Below are 27,078 nucleotides of genomic sequence, written 5' to 3' on the forward strand. Positions count from 1 at the left end.
CAGAACAGTTTAATAGTACAAAAGACATTAAAGTCATATTTACTGTTTAATTTCGAAGTGAAATTACCATTGTGGTACTTAATGATTACAGACGGCTTTGTTAATAGTGCAATAAAGTGACCTTTGACAAGCGGTTGCTTGGTTTGACATGATTCGTGCTCACGAATGTGTACTTTGTTCCAGTGACAATTTGCCTGATTGCTTTTGCAGGAGGCATGGAACGATTGGGATTTTAACTTTTTTGCCATGTTTGTATTTGGAAATCTCGGGGCCACATTTACGGAAACAGAGTTAACTATACGTATCTTAGATATTTTTTTGCCACTGATTTGTAGAATCTCAAAGCGTGGGCCCTGAAAATGTCCCCCCATTCGTGCTCTCCTACACTTAATCATGAAGGTTGTCTTCACTCACTGTATACCATCAACAGAAGTAAAAAGAACAACAAAGTGATCCCTACCCCTTGTCCTGTCATTAGCATCTCCGCAGCCTCCTGTTTGCTGTTGATGTGTTTTTTAGGTCTCGTCCTATTCCATTCCGCAAGGAATGAATAGGACGAAACTATTGGGGCTAAACTAAGAGCTAAACTAAGCTCTGAAAAAAATGCGGTTTTCTAGAAGTGCATGTGGTCTCGTGACCGCGCTTCTATCTGCCTGCCTTGCATCACCACATGAAAGCCACTCACACTTCAAAGGCTCTGCTCTCCGCCCCCCGCCTGCACTTCGCACTCTCAGACTTCCCCTCCCACCTCCCACGGCCGCTCTTCCCATTCTCGCGCTCGTTACCATTTGCTCCCGAGCCTCATTTCTCCTCCCCCACCCCTAATCACAGCAATGCCAAGAGCTTGTTTGTAAAAACTTACCTTATTTCAACCCTCCCTCATGTGATACTTTTCCCTTCTTGCTACCCCGACCCATTCCTTCGATGTCCACACCTGCATTATGTACAACATGAACAAAATGCATTGGCAGACCCAATGGGTCTCACAAGCGAAACCTATTTACTTTGCCAAGCATTTGTTTCACGTGGGTTTCTGGTTGACATTTAAAGCTCTTGCCGGGCGGCATTTACAAAGACGTGTTTGGTTATTGTATTCCTTCCCCTCGAAGCGATGAGAGGGGAGATGAAATGAAGCAAATGGAGCCTGGAAAGTTATGTTACCGTTCTCCTTACTATGACAATATATTCGGGATGTTGAATTGACTATGATTCTACCCGCGGTGCTTGCAAGCTCACCTTGTCTCACGGGAGAAAGAATTTGTCTCACGCGATCCTGACAACGTCGCAGTTCCAATTTGACAAATTAAAGGCAGTCAAATAGATGCATTCGTTTGATCCCCGTGACACCCTGTGAATCATCCAGTCTACTGTCTTGAAAGGTGTGCAGTGTCCTCACGGTTTGCTAGTTAGCCACCAGTCTTTGTTCTACCTCTGCTGGGCGCTCAGTTCGTTCAGAAGGGCATCTGCATTTTGAGCACCGCCATACAAAGGTAACAAAAGTCCAATTAAAGTTTCCGAGAAAGTGAGCCTCTTTTTTGTGTACGCAAATGCACATAGTAATTAGTCCATGAAAACTAACATACCGACCAATCATTCCTCCCCCCCCCCCCGTACTCCCACGGCCTTTATTTTCAGCATAATCCGGTTGTATAGGCACATTTGCTAAACAGAGGACTAGAAAGCCCAGAAGCATTAAATCTATAGCTAATTTCTGGCCAGCTTAGTTCTACACTCCACGCCACAATTTTAGGGCTCTTCGAATGGAATAGAATAGAGTGAGAGGGAACACAATTGTTTAAATAAAGAACTGGTTGGAGCCAGGTAACATAAGTGCCATTTAAAAGGCACAAACATGTAACCAAGGTCAACTCAGCCTTAGGAAAGCAAATCGGTTATACTGAAATACGTAAATCGACCAGAGGTTTCCAGAAGCGACGCAGGAAAGAACAGTGACATCCTTTGGGTATTCCAGTGGCATAACCTATGGATTATAAACCTGAGACACTACATTGAATAGTGTCTAAGTGTCTATCAATTGTAGGAGGCAATTGACTTTCAAGGGTTATATATATATATATATATATATATATATATATATATATATATCCGCATGTCGATATGATGCATTATGGGATGGATAGTTCTGTTGAGGTGCAAGCATGCACTGGGAAGCTGACTTATCAAGTAATGTTCACACACTATGGGCCTTATTTATGAAGGCCTTGGGCTGCCGGTGCGTCACTTTTTCCCATTTTAAAAGTGACGCACCGGCGGCGTAAGGACTTCATAAATAAGGCCCTATGTGTTTAGTTGCATTCCCGGAGAAGCGGCGGCCTCATTTACTAGCCAGATGGCTTTCATTTAAACCTGTTATTTTCGGAGATCTCAGAGACTGGGTTGACAGTGAACTTCTCTCTTAAAATGCAGGTCAGAGGCTAATTGCTGATGGAGGGGTTTCCAACGTTCACACATGGTTCACACCGGAGGTTTTACCAAGTGACTTTGGAGGGGATATTTATCGTCACGATTCTTTTTAATGTATTCATAATTTGCAGTTCGTTTTTAGGCATCATGAAATGAGGGTTTTGGCAGAACAAACGCATATACTATTAATTCACTACCAGGGCAGAGGGCTTGTTTTATTTATTTTGTGAAACAGATAGGCAATTCAAACAGTGATTAATATGCACTATGCTATGAATCTAGGTGTCACTCGGTTGACACTATGCACAGGAATTTGGCATATGTTTTACATGTTTTTTAGGTCGAGCTATTATATAGCTCTGACATATTGTAGGGGAAACAACACTCTTGAACAAACGCATTCCTCCCAATGCATGTGCGGTATTGAAGCGTGACGCTTCGCCAGCGCGCACTTGGCCTCACTCACACCCCATATGCTCGTTCCCTCCCACTCGCTCACTCCCCTGCTCCCCCCCACCGACTTGTTTTGCTCTTATCGTTACCTCTTGTTTCGCTTTTATGGTTACCTCTTGCCTGTATCACATCACCTCATTATATATTTTACCTTTCTTTCTCCTGCCCCTGTAACTTCTGCCCTTCATTTCTCCATCTTTGCCTTTCCATGTTTTCCATATTTCCCTTCCTACCAACACTTTCCCCTCTAACTTGGGACTCTCATCTGCCTTTCGCCATTTGTTTCTCGCGGTGTCTCTCCCTTTTGCTTCTCTTACCTGTGTTTTTGTTTGTTTCATTTTATTGCTAAATCACTCTTTTTTTCCTTCTCGTTCTTTTTCCGCTTTGTCTCCCCCGTTCTCTTCTCCCTGTTCCACGCGGTCCCCCTCTCTCTTGCCTTCCTCTCCCTTCACCCTCACCCCAGTGCTCTCTCCACATCTCTCCCAGCTCACCGCAGCCTCACTGCCAGTCCCACAAGAAGAACGAGGCGGCCCTGGTGATCCAGATCTGGTGGCGCCGCGCCCAGTTCCACCGGCGTGAATGGCGCCGCGTGTGGGTGCTCTCGCAGAACACCTGGTGCCCCGTACATTAACTCTACAACTGTTAGATGAATATTTCTAACTCTACAGCTTGTTTTCCTTTTGACTCAAATTGCGAGTTATATAATTTCACTGCTGGGGCTGGATTAAGAGTCTTGCGAACAGGGTATTTATTTAATGCGAATTTATATAGCGCAAACATTACCCGAAGGTGTCAGAGTGCTCCAGAGGTACTCCATTCCAATTGCGATGGCATACCCTCTGCCCGCCTCATTTACAGTTGGGCCGGCAGGTAGTTTTCCAGAGGCAGAGCCAGATGTTAGCTCTTGTTACACTCTCCCCCTGAACCTCTTTCCACAATGTATCGCCTACCTTCAGGCCGTCATGCCTCAAAGCACAGCGCTCTCCCTAGCGCTTCGCTGCCCCTCCCCACCTCCTCGTCAGCTTCCCTGCCCCCCCAACCTTTCCTATCCCTCCTCTCCGCCCCATTCCGTCACAATTTCTCACTCCAATTTTGTTCTGGCGCCACCCAAGATCCCCTCTCCGCACTGCTGCATCTGTAAATTCAACCCCGCCCCCTTCCCTGCCAGGTTCTTCTCCCCTTTCACTTCTGCCTGTTTTTAATTATTTATTTAGTTGTGCACGTTTTATATTCAGCATGGCGCCCGCTTTTAATTATTTATTTAGTTGCATGCATTGCTTGTTTAGTGGAGCCAGCTTTTTACAAAAATTTGTTTGTGTTTGAGCGGCATCCAAGAGCACCTCGCCGCACTGTTTAAACCACCCTTCCCTGCCTGGTTCTCCTCCCTTCCTGTGACTGCCCATAGCCCCCACAGCTGTTAGCACTCCTACTGTACGGCCACACAACAGCACAGCATCACTCAACGCCACAGCATCGCTCAACGCCACAGCATCACTCAACGCCACAGCATCACTCAACGCCACAGCATCACTCAACGCCACAGCATCACTCAACCCCACAGCATCACTCAACCCCACAGCATCACTCAACGCCACAGCATCACTCAGTACCACTCAATGCCACAGCACCCCTCAATGCCACAGCACCCCTTAACGCCACAGTACCCCTCAACGCCACAGCACCCCTCAGCGCAACAGCATCCCTCAGCGCCACAGCATCCCTCAGTGCCACAGCATCACTCAGCGCCACAGCATCACTCAGCGCCACAGCATCACTCAGCGCCACTGAATGCCACAGCACCCCTCAACGCCACAGCACCCCTCAACGCCACAGCACCCCTCAACGCCACAGCACCCCTCAACGCCACAGCACCCCTCAACGCCACAGAACCCCTCAACGCCACAGCACCACTCAATGCCACAGCATCCATCAAAGCCACAGCATCCCTCAAAGCCACAGCATCCCTCAACGCAACAGCATCCTTCAACGCCACAGCATCCTTCAACGCCACAGCATCCTTCAACGCCACAGCATCCTTCAACGCCACAGCATCCTTCAACGCCACAGCACCACTCAACGCCACAGCACCACTCAACGCCACAGCACCACTCAACGTCACAGCACCACTCAACGTCACAGCACCACTCAACGTCACAGCATCACTCAACGCCACAGCATCACTCAACGCCACAGCATCACTCAGTGCCACAGCATCACTCAGCGCCACAGCATCACTCAGCGCCACAGCATCACTCAGCGCCACAGAATCACTCAGCACCACTGAATGCCACAGCACCCCTCAACGCCACAGCACCCCTCAATGCCACAGCACCCCTCAACGCCACAGCACCCCTCAATGCCACAGCAGCCCTCAACGCCACAGCATCCCTCAACGCCACAGCATCCCTCAACGCCACAGCATACCTCAACGCCACAGCATCACTCAGCGCCACAGCATCACTCAGCGCCACAGCATCACTCAGCATCACTCAGCACCACTGAATACCACAGCATCACTCAGCACCACTGAAGGCCACAGCATCACTCAGCACCACTGAAGGCCACAGCATCACTCAGCACCACTGAAGGCCACAGCATCACTCTGTGCAACCATTCAACAACAACTGGTTCTAATATGTTCTCTCAATGTTTCAAGCTTTATTACAAATGTCACAAAAAGATGTTAATATTTCACTTCTGTTCTTGGATTTTCATCACAATAAAATACACTGAACATAATCTTCCCAAAAGTTATTTACAAAAGTTTAAGCTATTGCCATTATAAATTACAATAACTTTTATTTAAGTATTAATTATTAAAAAAAATAAAAGCCATTGTTATTTGTAATATCAATACATGTAAGTAATGTAAATACAACACATATTGCATTACAAATGCTATAGGTGTCACGTTTGCGAAAGTTAAAACTATTGGCATTGTAAATGACAAAGCTATTAATTTCGCTATTTTCAAAACCAACACATAAATAAATAATGTGTCATTTACAATACCAATAGCTCAAACTTTCCTAATGTGAGACCTATTGCATTGCAAATGCTTGTTTTGTGGGAGACGGTGTGGGGCAGAAAGGGGGGGGGGAGGGGGAAGGGGGGAGGGTGAGAGTCCCTCAGATATTTCAAATACACACTGACGGAGTGGCGGGATGGGTGAATCAAAATCAGAGACCCTGTTTAAACACTAGCCAGCCTAAGCAATCCTACAAATAGCGGCACTGCCTTCTTCGGTATATAATAACTTGTGGGATTGTTTAGTAATGAAGTAGCGAGAAGCGCAAGCCTGTATTAGTCATGCATGTGAGGGGACTGTTCCCCTTAGCTTGGAAGACAAAAGATCCCCCCCACCATCACACTGCTGAATTCCCTGCTACCTGCAGTCTCTGTGGCATATCAATCCTCATCAGCCAGGATAGCGGAATGGTGAGCACGGGATCCATGTCTGGGCATAAAAAGAAAAAATGATTGGCGTAATGCTGAACAATGTTAAACACTCACCACCAGTACAGAGATCTGTGCCTAAATCCATAGTTTTTTGGCTCCCCACGCCATTTGCAAATCAGTCTTGATCCTGCTCCCATGGAAACAGTCCTGCCTGAACTGCCAGGCCAGGTCCTCCCTGGACCGGAAACTAGCATCCTAGGACCTGTTTTGGGGTATCACCCCAAATCAGCTAGGATAACTTTACTTCTGTGGTATGGTGAGCAAAGGACCCACGCACGTCTGGGCATACTCGTATCCCACTGAGAGAGACAAATGCAAAAGAACAAACGATGGACAGAATGCTGAACAATGTTAAGCAATCATCCTAGTACAGAAATCTGTGCCAAAATCCACCGTCCCTCTTAAGGTGACAAATACAAAAATCACAATTGATTGACGTAATGCTGAACAATGTCAAGCCTCCCGTCCATCATCTTTTGGTGTTGCTTTAAACAGTACCCAACCCAGAACCTGAATCTGTTTTGTGAGTCATTTGTTCCATGTGCAAATATCAAGGGAAAAAAACAAACACCCTAGGTATCAGTGCCATTACCAAAGTCTACAACCTTCAGTAGCGATCAACTGGAATATTGTCTGCCTCATCTGCTTTATAGTTTGATCTGTTTCTGTAAACATTTCTGAGTTGGAGAAAAATTTAATACTTTAGACTTGTGCGTTCTTCCTGGGTGGCAGGGGGATGGAGGGAAGGTGGGGTTTAGAAACCCAGCACCTTAGTTTCCACCGTTGATTTTGGTTCACACATTTAAATCTGGGTTCTCCATGTATTTTTAATCATGCTCCTCCTCAAAACTTTGGATAGTGTACTTCTATTCTTTGACTAAAGTTCAAGTGTTCAGGAATGTGGTGTTAAATATTATGAAGAACTTGTAAAGCAAATTGTCACCAAATTGCTTCTTGGTATTGAAGTCTGCAAAACGTTATGGATGGAACTGAAAATTAATTTGATTGAATATTAGGTTTTTACCTGCTTTCTGAAGCTGGCCAAAGAAGGTTTAGATAGCAGGGGGAGGAAGGAAGGATGTTTGTTTCGAAGGACCTATATATTGTATCCACATCCTTAAAGCGAAGTCCTTATGAAACAAATTATTTTTTAATTCTGTCTTACTTCCATTGTCGTTCAAGTGTGGTGTTCTGAACTCTGTAGAATTCACCAACATTCTTTTTGCAACAACCAAAGTAAATGCTCTCCCTGTAATCAGAACAAACAGAGATGAATGTGTTCATCAGGAAACATGAACTTGTAACAAAACTAACTGATTAACTAGAGTAAGTTTGGAATTAACGAGGGTGTCTAGGTTTATTACAGATATGACTGAAGTTGTCACTGTTATCAGTCCAGATGTTGGTGTGTAACTACTTATTTTCAGAAACAATATTACAAATTCAATTTTAGAAAGGTCATAGTCCATCCGTGTTCGAATGTAAGAGGATCACTGGTCATCCAAGCAAGTTTGAAAAATGTTCAGAAAAATCACTAACCTGAGCAGACAACTTTTTCGAAAGAAAGTGTTGATTCCAAGTTTCAGACCTAGAGTTTGGCTTAAAGACTTCATTTGATAGAAGTCTACTGAGGAGATTTAGCCTTTAGGGCAGATGAAAAAGAATTTCAGATTGATGTCATGGAGATGATTCTAATGTTGATGCACTTTTCCATGTTCTTTAGTGCAAGCTCCTTCAGCTGGTTCTTAACCTGTCAAGATGGTGACTTTTATGCACTCCATGATCACTATTTATTTATTTATTTATAGAGTTTTATATAGCGCGAACGTGACCGACGAGGGTATCAGAGCGCTTTACAGTAGAAGAATATTAAAGGATAAAGTAGACTACAGTCAACAGAAACAAATTTCCCAGTTTGTAAAGAAATAGAGAACAGAAAAAAAAAGAATACATAGCAAACATAGAGGACCAGAATAGACACACGCATATACATACATGCATATACATAAATATATGTATACACATGTACATACACACAAAAACACACATGGATGATCAAGCGTATCAACATCCAGCTAGTATTGAACTGCATACAATTATAAGGCAACAAGGGTTGTGATGAAAATCTTAAACTCAAATACATCCTGTACTTAAACTTAGGACATGAATTTGATCATTAGTAGTCCTTTTACTTCCTTTCTGAAAATAATGAAGGAGGTGATTCCACGCACAAGTGGTGGTAGAGAGTTCCAAATCTTTGGTGCAATCCCTGAGAAAGCTCTACAGCCTGTTCTCTTCTTCTGGAAGGATTGGGGTTTCAGAAAGAAAGTGCTCGCACTTCATAGTTGTCTACAGCCTCCAGATTTTTCCAACTTTAGCACCAGATAACTAGGTGTACTGTTGTGAATTGCTTTATGCGTCATGCAAGCCACTTTAAGGTGTATTCTTGCCTCATAAGGCAACCAATCCAGTGCTTTCAATGTTGGTGAAATGTGACTGTTTCTTTTAGTTCCTGAAACCAGTCTAGCCGCAGCATTCAGGGCTGCTCTCAGCGGAGCAAGCCTGTATTTAGGGAGACCAGCGAGGGTGGAGCTTCCGTAGTCTAGTCTTGGTAGGACTAGAGCTTGTACTGCAATTTTTAGATCAGCCTGAGGGAGGAAGGGTTTGAGTTTCCTTAATATACTCATCTTGTGATTAGCTCCCTTGGTGGCAATAGAAATGTGCGACTGCATATTCAAATGTTTGTCAATGGAGACACCTAGGGATTTTGCTGAGTCTATGATGAGGGGGACACAGTCAAAGGAGGTTAGATGTTTTAGCCAGAGGTCTATCTTAGGAGCGTGATTTGAAGGTGAGATGAGAATGAATTCCGTTTTTTGGTGTTCAGCAGCAGGTGGTTGTTAGTGAGCCAGCTTTGCATGTTCATAAGCGTAGTGTTAAGAGCAATGATGTCATCAGGTGAGGTGATTTTCAGGTATAGCTGGGTGTCATCCGCGAACAGGTGATATAGAATGTTTGCTGATTTCAATGCATTCGCCAGAGGCTCCATTAGGAGATTGAAAAGAATGGGTGAGAGGGACGATCCCTGAGGCACACCAATAGTGACCATGGAAGGTTGCGAGAGTGAGTTTTTCATCTTAAATCTTTGAGATCTATTGTTCAGGAAGGAAGAGAACCATTGTAGCACAGTGCCTGAGAGGCCCATCCTTCCTTTCATGAGAGACAAGAGGTTGTCGTGCTTGATCGTATCGAGGGCGGAGGACAGGTCAAGAAGAATCAAAAGGCATGATTCGTTACGGACAAGCATAGTTAGTATATCATCCAGAATGTGAGTGAGTGCAGATTCTATGCTGTGCCCTCTTCGGAATCCAGATTGGTGACAATCTAAGAGGTTGAAGTTCTCAATGTGATTGCATAATTGAATTTGAACACATTTCTCCAATAATTTAGCCAAGGTGGGGATGTTGGTTATAGGACGGTAGTTGTTAGGATCAGATGGGGAGGTGTCAGCTTTCTCTAATATAGGAGTGACCTGACCTATTTTAAGACAGTCCGGGATGACACCTTGACTCAGGGAGGCGTTTACAATTTTTGGCCATAAAGGTACTATAGATGTTTTTAAGATCTTGAACAGGGCAGGAGGCAGGGGGTCCGAGAAATGATTGGAGGGGTTGATTGCTTGGAGAGTGTTGTCGATAGATTGTTGAGAAATTGGAGAGAAGGTGTGCCAGGAGGCATTATTTTTTGTGACTTCCCTTGGGTTATTAAAATGAGCTTCAAATAAAGCGCCCAATTTGGGATCTTGTGCCATGGGTTGAGAGGGGGCCAACTTTGACTGGATGTCTAGCTCAATAGCCCTAGTCTTTTCATGGAAGAAATTGGCAAGCACGTCACAAGTAGGAGTGGCCAGATCATTTAGCTCACTATGGTTTGTTGCTCAGTCTGCTTTTGCCTTAAGAATCTTTCTATTGTAAGAATTCCGTAACCTTCTAAGGAGCTCCAGGTTGTCAGTGTTAGGAGCCGATTTCCAAAGACGTTCAGTGGCTCTTAGCTGTCTACGATCCAAGTTCAGATCTTCATTGAACCAGGGCTTGGAAATCTTAGAGGAGACATTTTTTTCCTGCAATGGCGCTATGGAGTCCAGAGTTTCGAGCATCGTGTCATTGTAGAAGGTTGTAAGGTCATGTACATCAGTTATATCAGTCATGAGGGTCAAAGCGGAGTTGCATTGGTTTGCCAAGGAGATGTGACTGATGATTGACTGTTCTTCACCATCCTCCTTCACCCTGGCCTCCAAAGATTCCTTTGGACTGTGCCCCCACCAGTAGCTTCTTCCTCTGTGTCAGTCATCCTTGTCAGTATTTTTTAAGGTGCTTCGAGGTCAACAGCTGTTTTTTTGCCACCAACAGCCTTGCCATCTGTTTCAAAGTCAACACTTATACCGATGCCATCTATGATTCTGGCTCCATTTTTGAGGCAGGTGGTTACTTGTATTTAATCTCCCAGAAGTCTACCTCAGGCTTCTATCCATAACTTTCATGTTCAGAAGGTTGATAGTGAAGAATATTCACTCTGTTCCCATTTATACCCTTAAAATGTCACTCATTTGTGGGTTCCAAAAACCTTAGTGAATTCATTACTTCTATTAAGAATATTCCTGATTGCATCTCTAGAGACTCTTCAGAGTACTTAATGTCTTTTTAGGTGGGTTTGGGCAAGGGACTAAGGTTTAGAAATGAAGACCAACATTTTACCTGAAAAACTGCAGGCTGGTCCTGATTGCCTTTGAGTAAGATGACTCTGTCATGTCCATTTGGGGTAAAGCAGCTTCTGCGGAGGTCGCCGACTGTGAGGTTGCCTTCATCGTCAACCAGCCCCAGACAATCTAACATGTTTGTCCACTCTTCTGTTAGTCAAAAGTACAGGGCTCCAATTGCCTGATTGTTTTGGTCTTGACGCTGGACCCTCTTCCTCCTCCCCATCTGACAGAAAATATCTGTGCATGAAATTGATGGAAATTAAATTGCTTTTTCCTTTTGGGAGCCTGGTTCATCCCTCCTTTCATGTTAAGTGCCTGTTTGTGCATTATTTCCATGATATTTGGGAAATGGCAAGATTGGTGGTTCCTTTTGTTGCCAGACCAAGTGAGGGTCACATTACTGAAGTGATTCACAGTTGTTTTGGAGCTAAGAGACGCATTCTTAGTTTTGGTCCTATTGCCTTGTACAACCGTGGAAATAGCGCCTTGCAAATTACGAGTTGCGATTTGCTATTTGTGAGGCGCTATTTCCAATGTACAACCGTATTTTTCACACTGTTAGCAATTCCCAACGGGGTCGCAAATTGAGAGGCTCATGAATATTAATGGGCCTCTCGCAAATTACGACCCCATTGGGAATGGCAGGCCCTCTCATGTATGGTGGCTGGCTGGGCTCAGTAGACCACCTTTTCTGGGACTGCTTTTAAATAAAGACTTTTTTTTTAATGCAGCCCGTTTTCGTTAAAGGGAAACGGGATGCATTAATAAATCAAAAAAAGAAACATTTTTGTTTCATTTTATAAGGGCAGGTAGTGGTCCCTGGGACCACTGCCTGCCCTATAAAAATATTTTCCCCTGCATTTGCAAAGGAAAAGGGGTCCCATGGGGACCCCTTCCCTTTTGCGAGTGCATTACCACCCTCTTGAAAAGGGTGGTAATTTGTGAGTGTTTTGCTACCGCAATTGTGGTAGCAAAACATTTGTACATGGGGGTTTCGCTCACTATTCGGAAGGGAGCGCCCCTTCCTAATAGCAATAAGGGGGATGGGAAAACCCAATAAACCCTTGCGAGCTTGGGCAGTTATAGACAATGTAAGGTTAGGGGTGCTAGCAAGGGACTTCGTTTCAATCAAACAACTTTTAGTGTGTGATTCTGTATTATGATAATTACATACTCTTATCGATCAAATCAATAACTGCTACAAGTTTTCTTTGATTCAAGTAAAGCTGACAAAAACAATTAAATCAATTGGTCAGAGAATTTTCAGAGATGGAAAAGACAGACGAAAAAATGTTCTATGGTAAAATTTGTCTTTATATTGTTTCTTAATGTATAGGGTACATATCAACACAAGTTGTTGGTCATAATGTTTAACAAATGAACAAGGAATTTGTAAAATCAGCCTATACTTCATTTGAGAAAAAGTCCAATCCTAAATTAAATTGTTGGATGACATCTTTTCTGCCACAATATGATAGTCACCAATGTAAATTCATCATAAAGAAAGAAAAGGACTGTGTAGTTGACGTTTCGGTCTTGACTTGAATTAATCCTTTAGACCATCTTCAGGACAGAGAAATGTGCAAAAGGTAATGACCCTTTACAGTGTGGTCCTAAATGTGACCTTGTATATATCCACCAACAGTAGAACGACTCTCTTTGGTGATTGTATTGTCAATCTCCTTCCAGTTATCCACCGGACTAGGTATGAACGTAATTTTTATTCGGAGATCAACCGTACTCCAGTCTTGGCTACGTTGGTGCTTGAGATTTCATAAATTAAATTCAGCGCAGTCTGTCGGAGCCTCAGTACGTCACATCCGCAGACTACCTGCGGATGTGACGTACTGAGGCTCCGACAGACTGCGCTGGATTTAATTTATGAAAAAGGTTTTCAAGAAAAACCTCAATGCATTATTCAAAGCGTCAAGTCGATTTGCTGCCAGGTTTTACCTATTGCTTCAGAAAACAGGCGAATAAATCATCACTTCTCACCGCCGTGCTCAGAGATGCTGAAACGTGGCAGAGGACTCCCACTAGATATACAGGATAAGGCCTCCGCCGTAAGCGTGCATGCATGGCAGCCTCTCACCAAGATGGCAGTCCACAGGGAATATGACACTTTACTCTGCATGCGTTTACAACGCGTGCAATTACCCTGCATTTATTACTCCACAACAACTTTTACAAAGCAGGGCTTCACAAAACAACTTTTACAAAGCAGGGCTTCACACCGCAAGTCATTACAGCGCATTGTCCATTACAATACAATTTACTATTCTAACTCCACCGGGGCGTTGTAATGGGGAATGTGTTGTAATGGCTTGCCGGGTAAAGCCCTGCGTTTTAATAGTTGCTGCAGAGTAAAAAATGTGGGGTAATGACATGCGTTGTAACGCAGTCGGTGTAAAGGATATGTACCGTCCACAGTTAGTGGTCCAGACATCGCTCAGGGCTTGGATAATACATTGTATCTATTAGGTTTCAGAATGCCAGGCGCATTATCACAGGTGCAGTGTATCCAGCAGGCTTCGTTACGTGATTGGGTGATAAATTGGATCTTTTCGGTATTTAGAGTGCCAGGAGCATTATAGCGGGTCCAGTGTATTCCGCAGGCATTTCTCTGTATTTGGATGATACATTTGGGTATAGAAGCCGGTACAGATTATTCCTGAGGAATTGGCCATTGCAATGTATCATATGAGTTAGTTAGCTTTAGACTTAATTGATTAAAAGTACTATAAAAAAGGTCAAGTCTGGAATAAATCCCTCTGTGTATTATATAGCCCTTTTGTGCTCAAGGAGATTATAGGGGCATATTATCGAGAACAGCGGTAAAATAATCGCCGCTTTAGCGGCAGGAAACTGCAGCTAAAACGGCGATAATGGGCTTGATAACATGTCCTTGTGAATTTCCATAGCAGCCCAAGTTCTGGTGTTAACCTGGGCTTCTATGGGAATTCACAAGGGCATATTATCAAGCCTATTATCGCCTCTTTAGCGGCAGTTTCCGGCCGCTAAAGCGGCGATGATTTTATCGCCGTTCCTGATAATATGCCCCCTAGACTCTTCTTGTATTGACAAGTGAAATGCTTAGCATCAATTGCAATGCATTGAATTTCTAAGATAATTAACACACATGCTGGTGGTAAGGGTGATTTTGTGCACCGTAATCACTATTGAAAAGGATGTATGCAATACTCAGCATTTATATCACAATATAAAACCCTTATGAAACAATTTATGCACATACATTATAAAATTATCAACAAGTTGGTGCCTATGATGTAGTTAAAATACAATTATAGTATTGACATGCTGGCTACAGATCGTATCATGTTAAACAGGGTATACAAAGGCTCTTGGGAGCATTTCAACATTTATATACAGTTCAGCATAAACTGCAAATTATCCTAATGCAGGGGAATGAAAACATATATTCTGGCAATTAGTATTGGAAAGGCGATCTAAGCACATCCTAACATATCACAGCATGGTGGGCAAGTGACAGATTCATCCATTACTCAACAATGCCACTTGCCTGGAAATGTCCTAAAACTCATTCAATCCTTTATTGACAGTGTCAATTACATGTATCCATTTACATTCTCTGAGATTGAGAATATTTAGTACATCACCTTCTCTCGGGTTGAGAATCCTCTTTTCTAGAACTCACCATCTCAAATTCTCTACTTGGTGTTCAGCTGTGTTGAAGTGCTCAACCAATGGGGTTCCTTGTACTGCACAGCGTATCATGCTACGGTGTTGAAGAATTCTTGCCTTTACTTTTTGACATGTCTGCCCGACATAAAGCTTGTTGCATGGACATTTGAACACATATACCACATCCGTGCTGTGACAGTTGATATGGTGTTTCAGGGTGTAGTTGCGAATCATGTGTATGAATTCCTTGCTTTCAGCTGTTGATTCACAGGTCTTACAACTTCCACACTTGTAGTAACCCACAAATGGAGTAAAATTCAATTGTTGTCTCAGATCAGGGGCCTGTGGTGTCCTGAGTAGGGAACAAACAACAAAATCCCTTGCCTTTCTCCCTCTCTTAAAGGGAGGGTATCTGAGTGAGCTAGAATGAAAAAAAAATCTATTTTTTGTAACAAAAAGTTTAAATTCTGTTAAGGACACAGAGGCGAAGATTAGGCATTCCTTTCTTCTTTATATCTAACAGCAGCCATGTTAAACCAACAACAGAACATTCAACTTCGTTTTATTATGATGCTAAGGAAACAATGAAGTTCTAAACAAAACGAGTCTATCCAATTAAGAGCCTCCAGCATCTGTAACTGGTGGAGTCCCTCGCCGAACCTCCTCTTTCTTCCTGCGATAAAGCTCACTATGGAAGATTCTTAGTCCTGTTTAGAAAACTCCGACCCTGTAAGTCAGGGAATCATTGTGAGAAAAATGACATGACAAGTCAGCAGAGAGCAATCCAATCTCGCAGTATATTATTACAGAGACCAGGAAAAGTTGTTACTTATGCCAAGATGTAGAGCCAATAATGCAGGTGGGTAATGACTTTATTGGTGGTCGGGCTAATCCTCGCCCCCATGTCCTTAAAAGAATTTAAACTTTCCATTCCGAAAGCTAGGACGTTTTTCATTCTATGTCAGGACACGGAGGCGAGGATTAGGCTAGTTCAATGCTTATCCACCACCAGAGCTGGCTTAAAGTAGAACCTCTTGAAGGTTGAGGCTACTTACCAGTCTACTGCATTCAAGATATCTTGCAAGTGAGCACCAAGGCTTTTGAGGCCATTGTGCCTCGCACTGAATGTGCACCAAAAACCATGGTGTCACTGCCAGCCTCCTGCATAATTCAGCGAACCCATCTCGCCATGGTCAGGAAAGAGACCTCCTTAAAGGGTTTCCTCTGAGCAATCAGCAACTGCTTCTCTCCATGCCACCTTAGCTCCACCATCATGGCCTCGAAGACCTTAATGCACCTCACTACACATAGCTGGGAAAGCCGGGTAGCAAATTAGCCAAGACTACCCGTCACATGAAAGGCAACGCCATCCGGTGTGAAGGATCGTCCCGTAATATCCAGGATCCTGGCATCCAATACTCTTCTGCAAGAGATCAGGCCCAGAATGATGGCCAATTTGGCTAACATTTACTTTTACTTACAAGAGAGATATTTGTTTCTTGGCCATCCTGGCAATACATTACAGACCTTATTAGTCCCAAAGGATGGAATACCTAAGTTCCGACGGGAGGATAAGCTGAAAGGTGTTGACTGAATGATAAGCCATACCCTCTGAAGCTAGGAAGGCTAAGAAGTTGATGACGTGGAGAACATCTGTGTCCAAGGGATCCAATCTCTGTCGCAGACACCAATCCAACCAGTGAGACCAGGCCAAGCGATATTGCTTAACCGTACCGTCTGCCCAAGCTCGGAAGCGGATATTCGCTGCACATCTCGAAAGGCCCTGGTCTTGCCATCAAGTCCGGTAATCATCCACGCCATAAGCGGGAGGCTGTTGTTCATCACCAGTGGGTGAGAATTGCCGACTGGATTGCTCAGGAGATGAGGCAATGGGGGTAGTCAGATTGGAGAAGCCCAGGAAAGTTCAATCAGAACTGGAAACCACATTTGCGACTTCCATACTGGGGTGATTGCTACCAAATCGGCATTCTGCTGGAGCACATGCCACTGCTCCCGGTTCTGGCTTCCAGCTGAAGTACTGGGGAACCTGGTGATCGAGGTGCGACGCAAATAGGTGATTATGAAGGGGCCCCAAAGCAAGCTAAGAGACTGGAATGAAAGAAACAGCATCCACAGAGTGGAGTCCTGAAGATGATGGGACTGCCAATCTGCCACTTGGTTGGCCAACCCTGAGAGGTAGTCTGCCGTCACCAAGATTTGATGCTCCAGGCAGTACTCCAGAAGATCTTGCCAGATCCTCCAGGGCCTTGGACTGTGCACCCCACAAATGAATTATATATTGCGAACCGCCGTCACATTGTCCATTTTCTAGGAGAACGCACAATTTCACCCGTTCCTTGTGCCAACACCGGACTGCAAAGGACCCCGCCATCAATTCTAGGCAGTTGATATGGAGCAACTGTTCCGCGACGGACCATCCTCTGCCGGTAGTGAAGTCCACCCAGCGGGCTCCCCAGCCCGAACCACTGGCATCAAACTCGATTATGAGGTCTGGTTGAGAGACAAAAATGGCACGCCAGTTCCATGCCTCCATATGGGACTGCCACCATTTGAGCTCCTCTTTGTCCTCTTCGGATAGGGGTACCCATTGAACGTATGCCAAGCCACATCAGAGGTGAGAGGCCTTAAGCCTTTGCAGTGCTCGAAAGTGGAGAGGGCTCGGGAAAATGGTTTGCATCGAGGAGGATGGGAGGCACACCACCCTGGCATTTTGTGCAGGGAGGACTGTGACTTCAAAAGCATCCGTCGTACCTCGTGTTTGTTCTTCGCTACCTTCCTGGAAGGCAGACTCAGCATGGCATCCATGGAGTTGATCACAAAACCCAGGAAGGTAATCGAGTGGGCGGGCGTCTTGATTGCGCCTATCAGATAATCTCACACCTGGCACAGCAAAGACTTTAACACAAAACAAACAACACCTTTAGAAAACGTTTTTATTTTCCAAAATGGAAGGACTCTCAACTCTTTAGAATAAGGCTTGGGGTTGTATTTTACACAATGCTCTCTAACAGAAAAGTTTTCCAGATGTCACATGCACAAGATTCAAATACACAAAGAAATATATATATATATATGTTTATATGCAAGCAATAATAACACACTTGGCTGTTTTCCGAATAGCCATTTTGTTTTTTGGTAACCAGTTAGGCAAGGCTCAGCGCCAGGACACCTTTGGGTAGGAGTGTGCTTTAAAAGCTTATTATCATAACATAACATAACTTGATAAATATAATGCATGAATAATACTGATGAATAAACAAGCAGCAAATAATATGAGATAACACTGAAGCAAATATACTGGACATCCTGCAAAAGATCAGAAAGATATATACACTGAATCGATCAAATGAGAACTTTAGAGGTGCACCTTGACTTAGTCACACATCACAAAGAAAGCACATCAAATGATCACAGCCACTGACTCACATCACAATGGCAATAACCAAAACTCAATACATCACCTGGTGCAAACACTGCATCTTAGCCCACTCTGACCGGGGGATTCACAGCCGGGGTTCAGAGCTCAGCAACCAGGTTGGCCTGAAATAGACGTGTCCGTCCTCGTTCGGATTGTAAAATCCCAGTTTCTGAGTCAGCAACCCTCCGATTTAAACACACTAGAAGGTTCGAGAAAGACCTCCCGCCAGGCCAGAGGAATCTTACTAGAACTGGCCATGCTCCAAGCAAGCACTCCCATGGCAGGAAGGAGTTCTCACATCCCCTTCTCCAAATCTCACATGTTCCAGCCTCTTGACGAAGCTCACAAAGCCTTTTAGAGTACATAAACAATCCCTCACTAAAACAAAAAGACCTTGAACGTGAATAACCCAAGCAACTTGCAAGCGCTGCTGTGCACGCAGAAAAGCTGAAGCAAGGCAAAGTCCAAAAAACAAGATGACATGAGGCGATATCAAAGCCAATAGTAAGAACTTCATAATTCTCATCAATGTACAACACCAAGCACATGTGTGCGTCACTGCCCACAACACTGCACTTCAAAACCAAAGAGTACATTCCACAACTCTCTCTCCCTTTCACGCTTTCAAATGCACATTCCACAAGTTTTATTCTTGGCAAGGCTGTCTTATTCGTGACAGCTACCACTGAAAGACAGCAACATTACAAGAAAGAGAAGCAAGGCATATACAGGACCGTCGTACATCCAGGCTAGTATAAAATAACACACTAAAGTCAGTCTAAGGTCATTACTGGGTGTCAAACCACAAGAGTGCCTCTAGCACTACATCTGGCACTAGACTGGACTTTCGCTGGTTGTTCACAAACCCCAGGGATTGAAGAAGTTCCACCGCTGCAAGCAGCTGGTGAGAGAGGGTCCACAGGCACTAGTCAATTAATAATATGCCATCCAGGTACATGGTCATCCGTATGCCACTTGCCCACAAGTGATCCACTACGGGTCGCAGAAACGTGGTGAAACACCAAGGTGCCGATGACAGAACGAAAGGCAGCGAAGGGCACTCAAAAGTTTGGTGCTGCCATTGGAATTGGAGCAATCGATAGTGTGGGGGAAGATCAGGAACATGAGGTACGCATCCTTGAGGTCCAAGGATTACGGAGCAGGTGGATCCCTTCCATTTTGAAGTGGCTCTAAACCAACCACTCATTCTCCAAGGTTTATCACCGAGCATTGACCCCCATCCTGCTTTTGCACCAAGAACAGATTGCTTAGGAACCCTGATGGGTGTGGGGCAGAATGACAAATTGCCCCCTAGGCTTGCTCCTCCATTTCTCTGTGGATGACCGCGGCTTCCTGTCCTGAGAAAAGGAGAGGACAAGGCAGGGACCTCAGGACAGGAGACCCATAGAATTCTATGTGGAACCCCTGTACCATCTTCAGCACCCAGGCTTCGGTTGTAAGAGCCCTCCAATTGTTTAGGAACTATACCAGCTGACCCCCTGCATGATAACATGAGACAATGAAAGAACTCATCGTGGAAGGTTGCGGCTCCTCCGCCGCAGGGCGCCCTTGCACTGTCCTCTGTGACATGACTGGCCCCTGTCAGGGTAGAATCCTCCAAAGTGTGAAGAGTCCTGCCATTGCCCTCTCTGGGAAGGCTGGCCGCTGCCAGAGGCAGACTGAGAGGAACAGCCTCCAAGCGCCCCTTACCACGGCTGGCACAGGATAAAACAAGCATGTTAGAGATGCACTTCACGGTTGACTCGGCCTTCTCCAGGGAATTAAACATGTATTCAAATTTGCTAAGCTTCTTGACGAATGGATCGCCAAACAGCCCACCTGGTGCCACCTGACACGCTTCAGAAGTGGCTAACTCCCCTAACTTAGGGTTCAATTTAATGTGCAGAGACCTGCGCCTTTCAATTGAAATGACGCAGTTTGTGTAACCAAGGAAAATAATCGCCCTTTGCACCCAACTAGACAAGACATCAGTGGAATCAAGGACCCAGACGCTTTAGCTTTTGCACGAGCGCCAAGAGCGGTCGATTTCCTTCTTTGAGTCCTTGATCTACTTGGTAAGAAGATCACCATTTTGGTATCAATTTTGGGTGTCACTGTAATTTTGCCCTCTAATGAGAGGTGGGAGTATTCTGCCCTCAGCCGTGAACAGACTTCTTGGTCTAGAGGCTTATGTAGCATGCTTGCCACGTACCTGGCCACCATCTCACCTGGGACCCATGCAGAGGAACGGGCATGTAAGAGCTCCTCAGGCTCCAAAAGATCTGACTGAGAGGTCTGGGGGCAATCTCCTGCCGGGTGAGAATCTGAGGTTATAGTAGGTAAAGGGCGCCAGGGTCAGTCATGGTCTGACTCACTGTCAGACCCTGCAGGGCAGTCATCAGAGTGAGGTCGGGAAGCCTTGAAGTATTGACAAAGCGTTCCTGTGGCCATGAAAGCGAGGCTGAGGCCCCCCACAAGAACCTGCAGAAAAACAGATCACAAACCAATGCAATTTAGAGAGATCAAGGAGAAAAAAGGGGAAAAACGTCCCCTCACTTATCTTCACACTGCTGCAGCTGTGAAGAAAATGGAGGTTTGATGAGGGACTTCACCAGTTACAGAGGCTGGAGGCTCCTGATTCGATGGACTTGTTTTGTTTAGAACTTCATGGTTTCCCTAGCATCATGGGAAACGAAGTCCAATGTTATGTTGTTAGTTTAAATAATTAAAATAGAGGATACAAAACTTTACTGTATCCTATATAAGAACCCTTGTGAGTGCAATACACTGCTTAGGTACACAAGTCACCACCCAAGTAACCTGTGTGATAACCTTCCAAACTTACAGGTCCTCAGAATTCATAGGAATTGCACCCTTAGGGTTGACTACTTCAATGAGACTGGTCTACTGCTTGAAGGATTGAAGGAATTCGGCTACCCTAATGGGCTTTTGAAAATGGCATGGAAAAGAGCATTGTATTGCCCTCTTGACACCTTACTTAAGACACATGATAAAACAGACACTCAAGTGAATAGAGTAATTTGTGTTACCACATTATATACCTTAAGTAATACTATCAAAGCGATAATCAACAAATAATAGAACCTAGTTTCAGATGAATTAGACATGGAGGGTAAACCATTGTATGCCTTCTAGAAAGGGAGCAACGTGAGGGATTTTGTTAGTTCCCTGCCCAGGACACCACACACCCCTGATCTGAGATTGCAATTCAACTTACCCCCATTGGTTGGTTGTGGGAGATGTAAGACCTGCGAATTACCAGCTGAAAGCAAAGAATTCAAAACGCATGAATCACAACTATACCCTGAAACATCATTCCAACTGTAACAGCACATATGTGGTATATGTAATCTAATATCCATGCGATAAGCTTTATGTAGCCAAGACATGTCAAATAATCAAGGCAAGAATTCTGCAAAACTGTAGCAGGATATGTTGTGCAAGACGAGGAGTCCCATTGGTTGAGCACTTCAACACAGCTAAACACCAAGTAGAGAACCTGAGATGGTGATTTCTAGAAAAGATAATTCCCAACGAGAGAGGAGGTGATTTGTCAACTAGTATCAATCTGAGAGAATGTAAATGGATGCTTATAATTGACAATGTCAATCAGGGATTGAATGAGTTTGAGGAAATTTCCAGGCAAGCGGCATTGTTGAGTAAGTGATTAATCTGTCACCTGCTCACCATGCTGTGATATGTTAGGGTCCGCTTAGCTCTCCTTTCTACTACTGATTGCCAGTATATCTGGTTTTATTCCCCTGCATTACAATACTTTGTAGTTGATAGCTAACTGTATACAAATTTTGAAATGCTCCCAAGGGCCTTTGTATACTCTTTATAACATGATATGAACCATAGCCAGCAGGTTACTACTTATTTTGCGTGTAATTAAACGTATATAATATATTACAGCTCTGTAGGACCTTTTCTTTTTCTTGCTTTGCTGGAACTCATTTGTGTTATTATGTTGGATGTAAACGATAAATATTGCAATATGTAAGATTGGATAATATCTCAAAAACGATGTTGATTATTACGTATACATTTCTGTATGAATGCCAATAAAAAGATATTGAAAAAAAACATAGCCAGCAGGTCAGTACTATAATTGTATTTTAACTACATTTTAGGCACCAACCTGTTGATTATTATATATTGTATGTGCATCAATTGTTTTATAAGTGCTTTATATTGTATTAGAAATGCTGAGTATCCTATAAATCCTTTTGAATAGTGACTACGGTGCACAAATGTAATGCTAACATTTGTTTTCATTATCTTGGGAATGCACTACATTGCAACTGGTGATAAGCATTATACTTGTTAATACAAGAAGACTTCAAATACTCCTTGCCCACTTAAGGGCTTTATAATATACAAAGGGATTTATTCTAAACTTTGCCCTTTCTATAGTGCTTTTGATCAATTAAGTTCAAAGTGACACTTGACTAACTCTTATGATACATTGCAATGACCATTACCTGTGGAATAATCTAAACCGGCTTTTATACTCAAATGTATCATCAAAACACTGAGTGATGCCTGCAGATACACTATACCCGCTATAATGCTCCTGGCACTCTAAATACCTAAAAGATACAAATTTATAACCCAATCATGGAACAAAGTCTGCAGGATACACTGTACCCCTGATAATGCTCCTGGCACTCTGAAACCCAATAGATACAATGTATCATCCAAGCACTGAGCGATGTCTGGACTGCCACCTGCAGACTGCCATCTTGGAGAGAGGCCCTGTGCACTGCCATGTGTGCACACTTACGATGGAGGCCTCATCCTGTATATCTAGCGGGACTCCTCTGCCGCACGTCAGTATCTCTAAGTGCAGCGGGGAGCGGTGGTGATGTATTCTGAAGCAATAGGTAAAACCTAGCAGCCACTTGAGGCTTTGAATAATGCATTGAGGTTTTTATTGAAAACCTTTTGACTAATAAATCAATATATGCATTTTATAGAAATGTTCTATACCAAGGACAAGTATTCACTGTCCCCATGGAGACCTCCGGGCTCTACAAGCTGCCTTGCGGCTGATAGAGGTGACAATCTTATCACCTCTTTGCAGTAATAGGCAAGATTGGAAACTCACATGGACATTTGGTCAATTCCATTTAGGTTTTAGAATAACTTTTACTAATGACAAACATTTTGTAGCAAGGATCCTATAGCCAGGAAAAGTTTTTACTGTCCCTGTGGAAACCTTTTGAATCCACAAAGCTGCACCGCCCTCATATGACCCCATCCTGGCTAGAGGTGAGACAAGGCATGATTATTATGATTAAACTTGCTTTAACCCATCTTTTAATGCATTAACATTGACATGGGCATATATTTCTGTATTGAGGTATTTTCCTAAACTACCCAGCACATTGCTTGTGCTCCTGGATCCAGGATATATATGGGACCATTTTCAAGTATTTCCGATGAGTCCTGATTCAGTAATGCTACAACAACACATATGCTTCTACACTATACATCTCTTTGACTATACAGGCTGCACATGTTTTTAGTCCTGTGAAGACCCATTTCGATGTTTGTAAGAAACACAATTAGAAGGGTCAAATGTCGATGATGTATAATGTGCCCACATTAGCTCTGAAACCCGAAGAAAAGCATCAAAAACTAATATAATTAGCCGACATGTATAGATTTATTGAAAACAAACAGGCTCTATACTGATGTAATTGATTTATCAACAAATACGTTGCCTTCGTTGTTTTGTCTAAGTCACCTGATCACACTGCACGAGCACTTCACGTTTGTCACAGACTGAGGCAGCCTTTTTTGTAACTTTTTTCTGTAACCTCAATAAATGAATAAAAATACATGAAGGAGTTCTAACCCGTGTGTTGGAATCTTTTTTTGAAAAGTTTAAATTGTTGAAATAAATTATCCATTCCCAACAGAACAAATTGTCACTATATACTGTTACATGCCCAGGTTCTGTGGGGCACAAGGTCACACCATTGTAATTAATAGTCTAGAGACACCGAAGGCAGGACTCTGTACCAATAGATGGCCAAACAGACCACTTTGACCTGGACCCTGCCGGAGCTCTGTGTCTTAGGGTATTGTCCTGGGGATGCAGGAGTGACCAGGAGGGACTTTCACAGCAGTTTCAGAAAAGTGTGTCATGTTTTCCACCTTCAGAGGGTTGGGTCAGGGTGCTAAGGCTTGCCCAGAGGAAGGTACACCCAAAGAGGGCAAGAACACCAGGTTTGTTCTGCTTGGAGCTTTCTGCTGCACTGGAAACTGGTTCACTTAGACCTCATGGTAAAAACCTCCAGTCTTGTGAAGCCCTACCTGGGTACAGTGTACAGTCTTGCCTCGGGGGAGCTTTTGAGAGTCAAATAAAATGACTACGTCCAAGGGTAAAACCTTGGACCAGGCAATAAATCTATTCCAGTGGCAAATTGATTGAGGCAGCCAGCAATCCAGTGTTGTACCTCCTGTAGTTTGACAACAGAAGAACAACTTTAATGAAAATTTGGACTACGATAAAGAAGACTAAATTAGAAGGTAACAACTTTGACTGGAATAGCCTGTTTGGTGTATTCAACTTTAGATCTGTCATGGTCTGTCTGAAATCACAACTAGGTCTTCATTACTCACAAACTAATATCATTCCATTGGGCTTTAACTTTTATAGCCCCTTTTTGTCTTAAAACTTAAAAAATATATATATCTCTGGTTCTCTTTATCCCGTAATTGATTTTTATTGTTTTCATGTGTTTTGCCTATTAAACCAATATATAAGCAAAGAAAAATGTAAGAATGTTAGTATGTTGTTTTCTGTACTTCAAAATTGTTGGTACTCCTTAAACTTAACATACATTTCTCTGGGGGACAGTCTGCTGCTTGAGCCATAGTCACTAGGATCCAGAAGAGGTTCACTGAAACTTGTGTAGCAATCCGACCAGGGTATGGTTATTACCCTTTTGAGCCCTCCATTCCCAAATTAATTACCCACTTTCTGACACTCGTTTATTTGCAAGCTGAAGCATTGAAGACTCTGGACTATCTTATTTCAACTTAAGATGTATCTCCCTTCTATTGAGTGAGAATGACAGAGTATCTCTGTTTGTGTAGTCGTTTTTTGTTTCTTTGTCTATGGGGTATTGGTGCTAGGCACACCTGGCACTTTTAGGAAGCAATTTCAATACTGCAGGCTGCAGTACCGTGTGGGTAAACTGCCTGTTACTTGAAGGTCTGAAGGCCGATTTAGTTACAGAAGGGCTAAGTTCATCCTGTCATTTGATTTGTCCCTCTCGCCTTCAGATTCTTGTAAGGTTAACGGGAGAGAGGACATGACATCCTCACACAGCAGTTATTCCTGGCACACCACCTTACCAATTACATTCTCCTGAGTCGTCCCACACCCACAACTTAACATCTGCTCTTCCCTAAAGTATTTCCTGCTGTACGGGTGAGAGGGTAGCTATATGATTGATTATTTGGCTGGTTTTCTTATGGCTTAGGTAGAGGTTTCTTTGGTTGTTTTTCAGTACCATTTAGATCGGCTCCTTGGTGCTGACTCTATGCCGGGGGAGTATGTTTTAATGGATTGCACTTTTTGGGTATCAAGATGTGACCCCTCGTCCCTCAGTGCCTGATTACATTTTGCAATGTCCTTCGTGTTGCCCTTAGTGTCACATTTGCTAAGTCACCTTTTCACCAGTCAAGGTTTGTATTTCATCTTACTGTTATGGGCCTAAGGGAGGTCTGCTTTCCTCTCTTTTGGGTTGAATTTGCCGTTTGAACAGTTCTGATTGGCATTATGACTGTCCTGTTTTATACCAGCTCTTTCTAACCTAGGGATTGTTCGGTGTACTACGTCTCTGGCTTAAGCCTGGTTTCTTAGTTCAGTGATATTTGCATCCTTTTGTTTCTTCAGTGTGTTTGGTCTTAATATCTGATGGGGAGGGGATGGACGGTGGAAATGTTCTGCCCCACCTTATCCGATGTTGCATCTGGCGCTGTTCACCTTAGCGATACTTTGATTAGCAGTATTGCATATGTTAGTCCTTCTCAGGGGTTTTGACTTATCTGATGGCTGTTTGATTACTTCATTTTAAAAAGTGATTTGTATGATATGGTTTAATAGCATATGGATGGGAGTGGTCACATTAATTTCCTTTTGTTAAGTATTTTGAAGAACCCGATTGACTTGTTGGAGGGAGACAGGTTCTTTCACTCCATTCAAGTCCATCATGGATTCCATCATGGCCTTTCATGGATGATTGCCTTCATGAGTCCTTATGGCTCAGTTTTTTTTTTTACTAAGTTTCTTCTCAGACACTTCTCCTGGGGTTTATTGTTTGGTATTGGTTCATGAAGTGAGGAATCTGCAGGTAGAAGTATATCTATCAGAAAATTGTGTTATTTACCTTTTCTAACAATGTTTCTGGTGGATACTCTTGTCTGCTTGCATATTCCTCATCAACCAACCCCTCTTATTATTTTAAGGTATATTGTATATATATTAAGTTCTAAGTTCGTTTTTTTACCTGCATTTCTGTTTTATTCATAAATCACGTCCTTGCATTTAAGGCCATGGACAAGGACAGGAATTGCATCACATCCAGGAGGTACCGGTTGTGAGAAAATGCTATTTATTATATAGTGTGGCTGTGTGACCTCACCGTGAAATTAACTCACAAACCTGTATTGGATCCAGTTATGGCTCATTTGGAAAACCTTACCTCAACCGTGGGAGGCTGTGGCTTCTAGCAGTCAGGCTTTAACAAAGGAGCAAGTGCAAAGCATTTAGAATTACAAAAACAATTGAATTAGAAAAACATGAAACAAATGAAATCTGACACGTATTTTGTATACATTT

At 43.4% G+C, this 27,078-nt stretch overlaps 1 protein-coding gene across 2 annotated transcripts in view; it reads left to right on the top strand.

The window, feature by feature from the left end:
- Positions 1-27,078, top strand: part of BTBD16 (BTB domain containing 16) — a 957,777-nt gene that overhangs the window by 293,379 nt on the left and 637,320 nt on the right. The gene's annotated exons all lie outside the window — the stretch shown is intronic.

This window comes from Lissotriton helveticus, chromosome 5_1 (assembly GCF_964261635.1).
Source record: "Lissotriton helveticus chromosome 5_1, aLisHel1.1, whole genome shotgun sequence".
In the NCBI taxonomy this organism is placed as follows: Eukaryota; Metazoa; Chordata; class Amphibia; order Caudata; family Salamandridae; genus Lissotriton; species Lissotriton helveticus.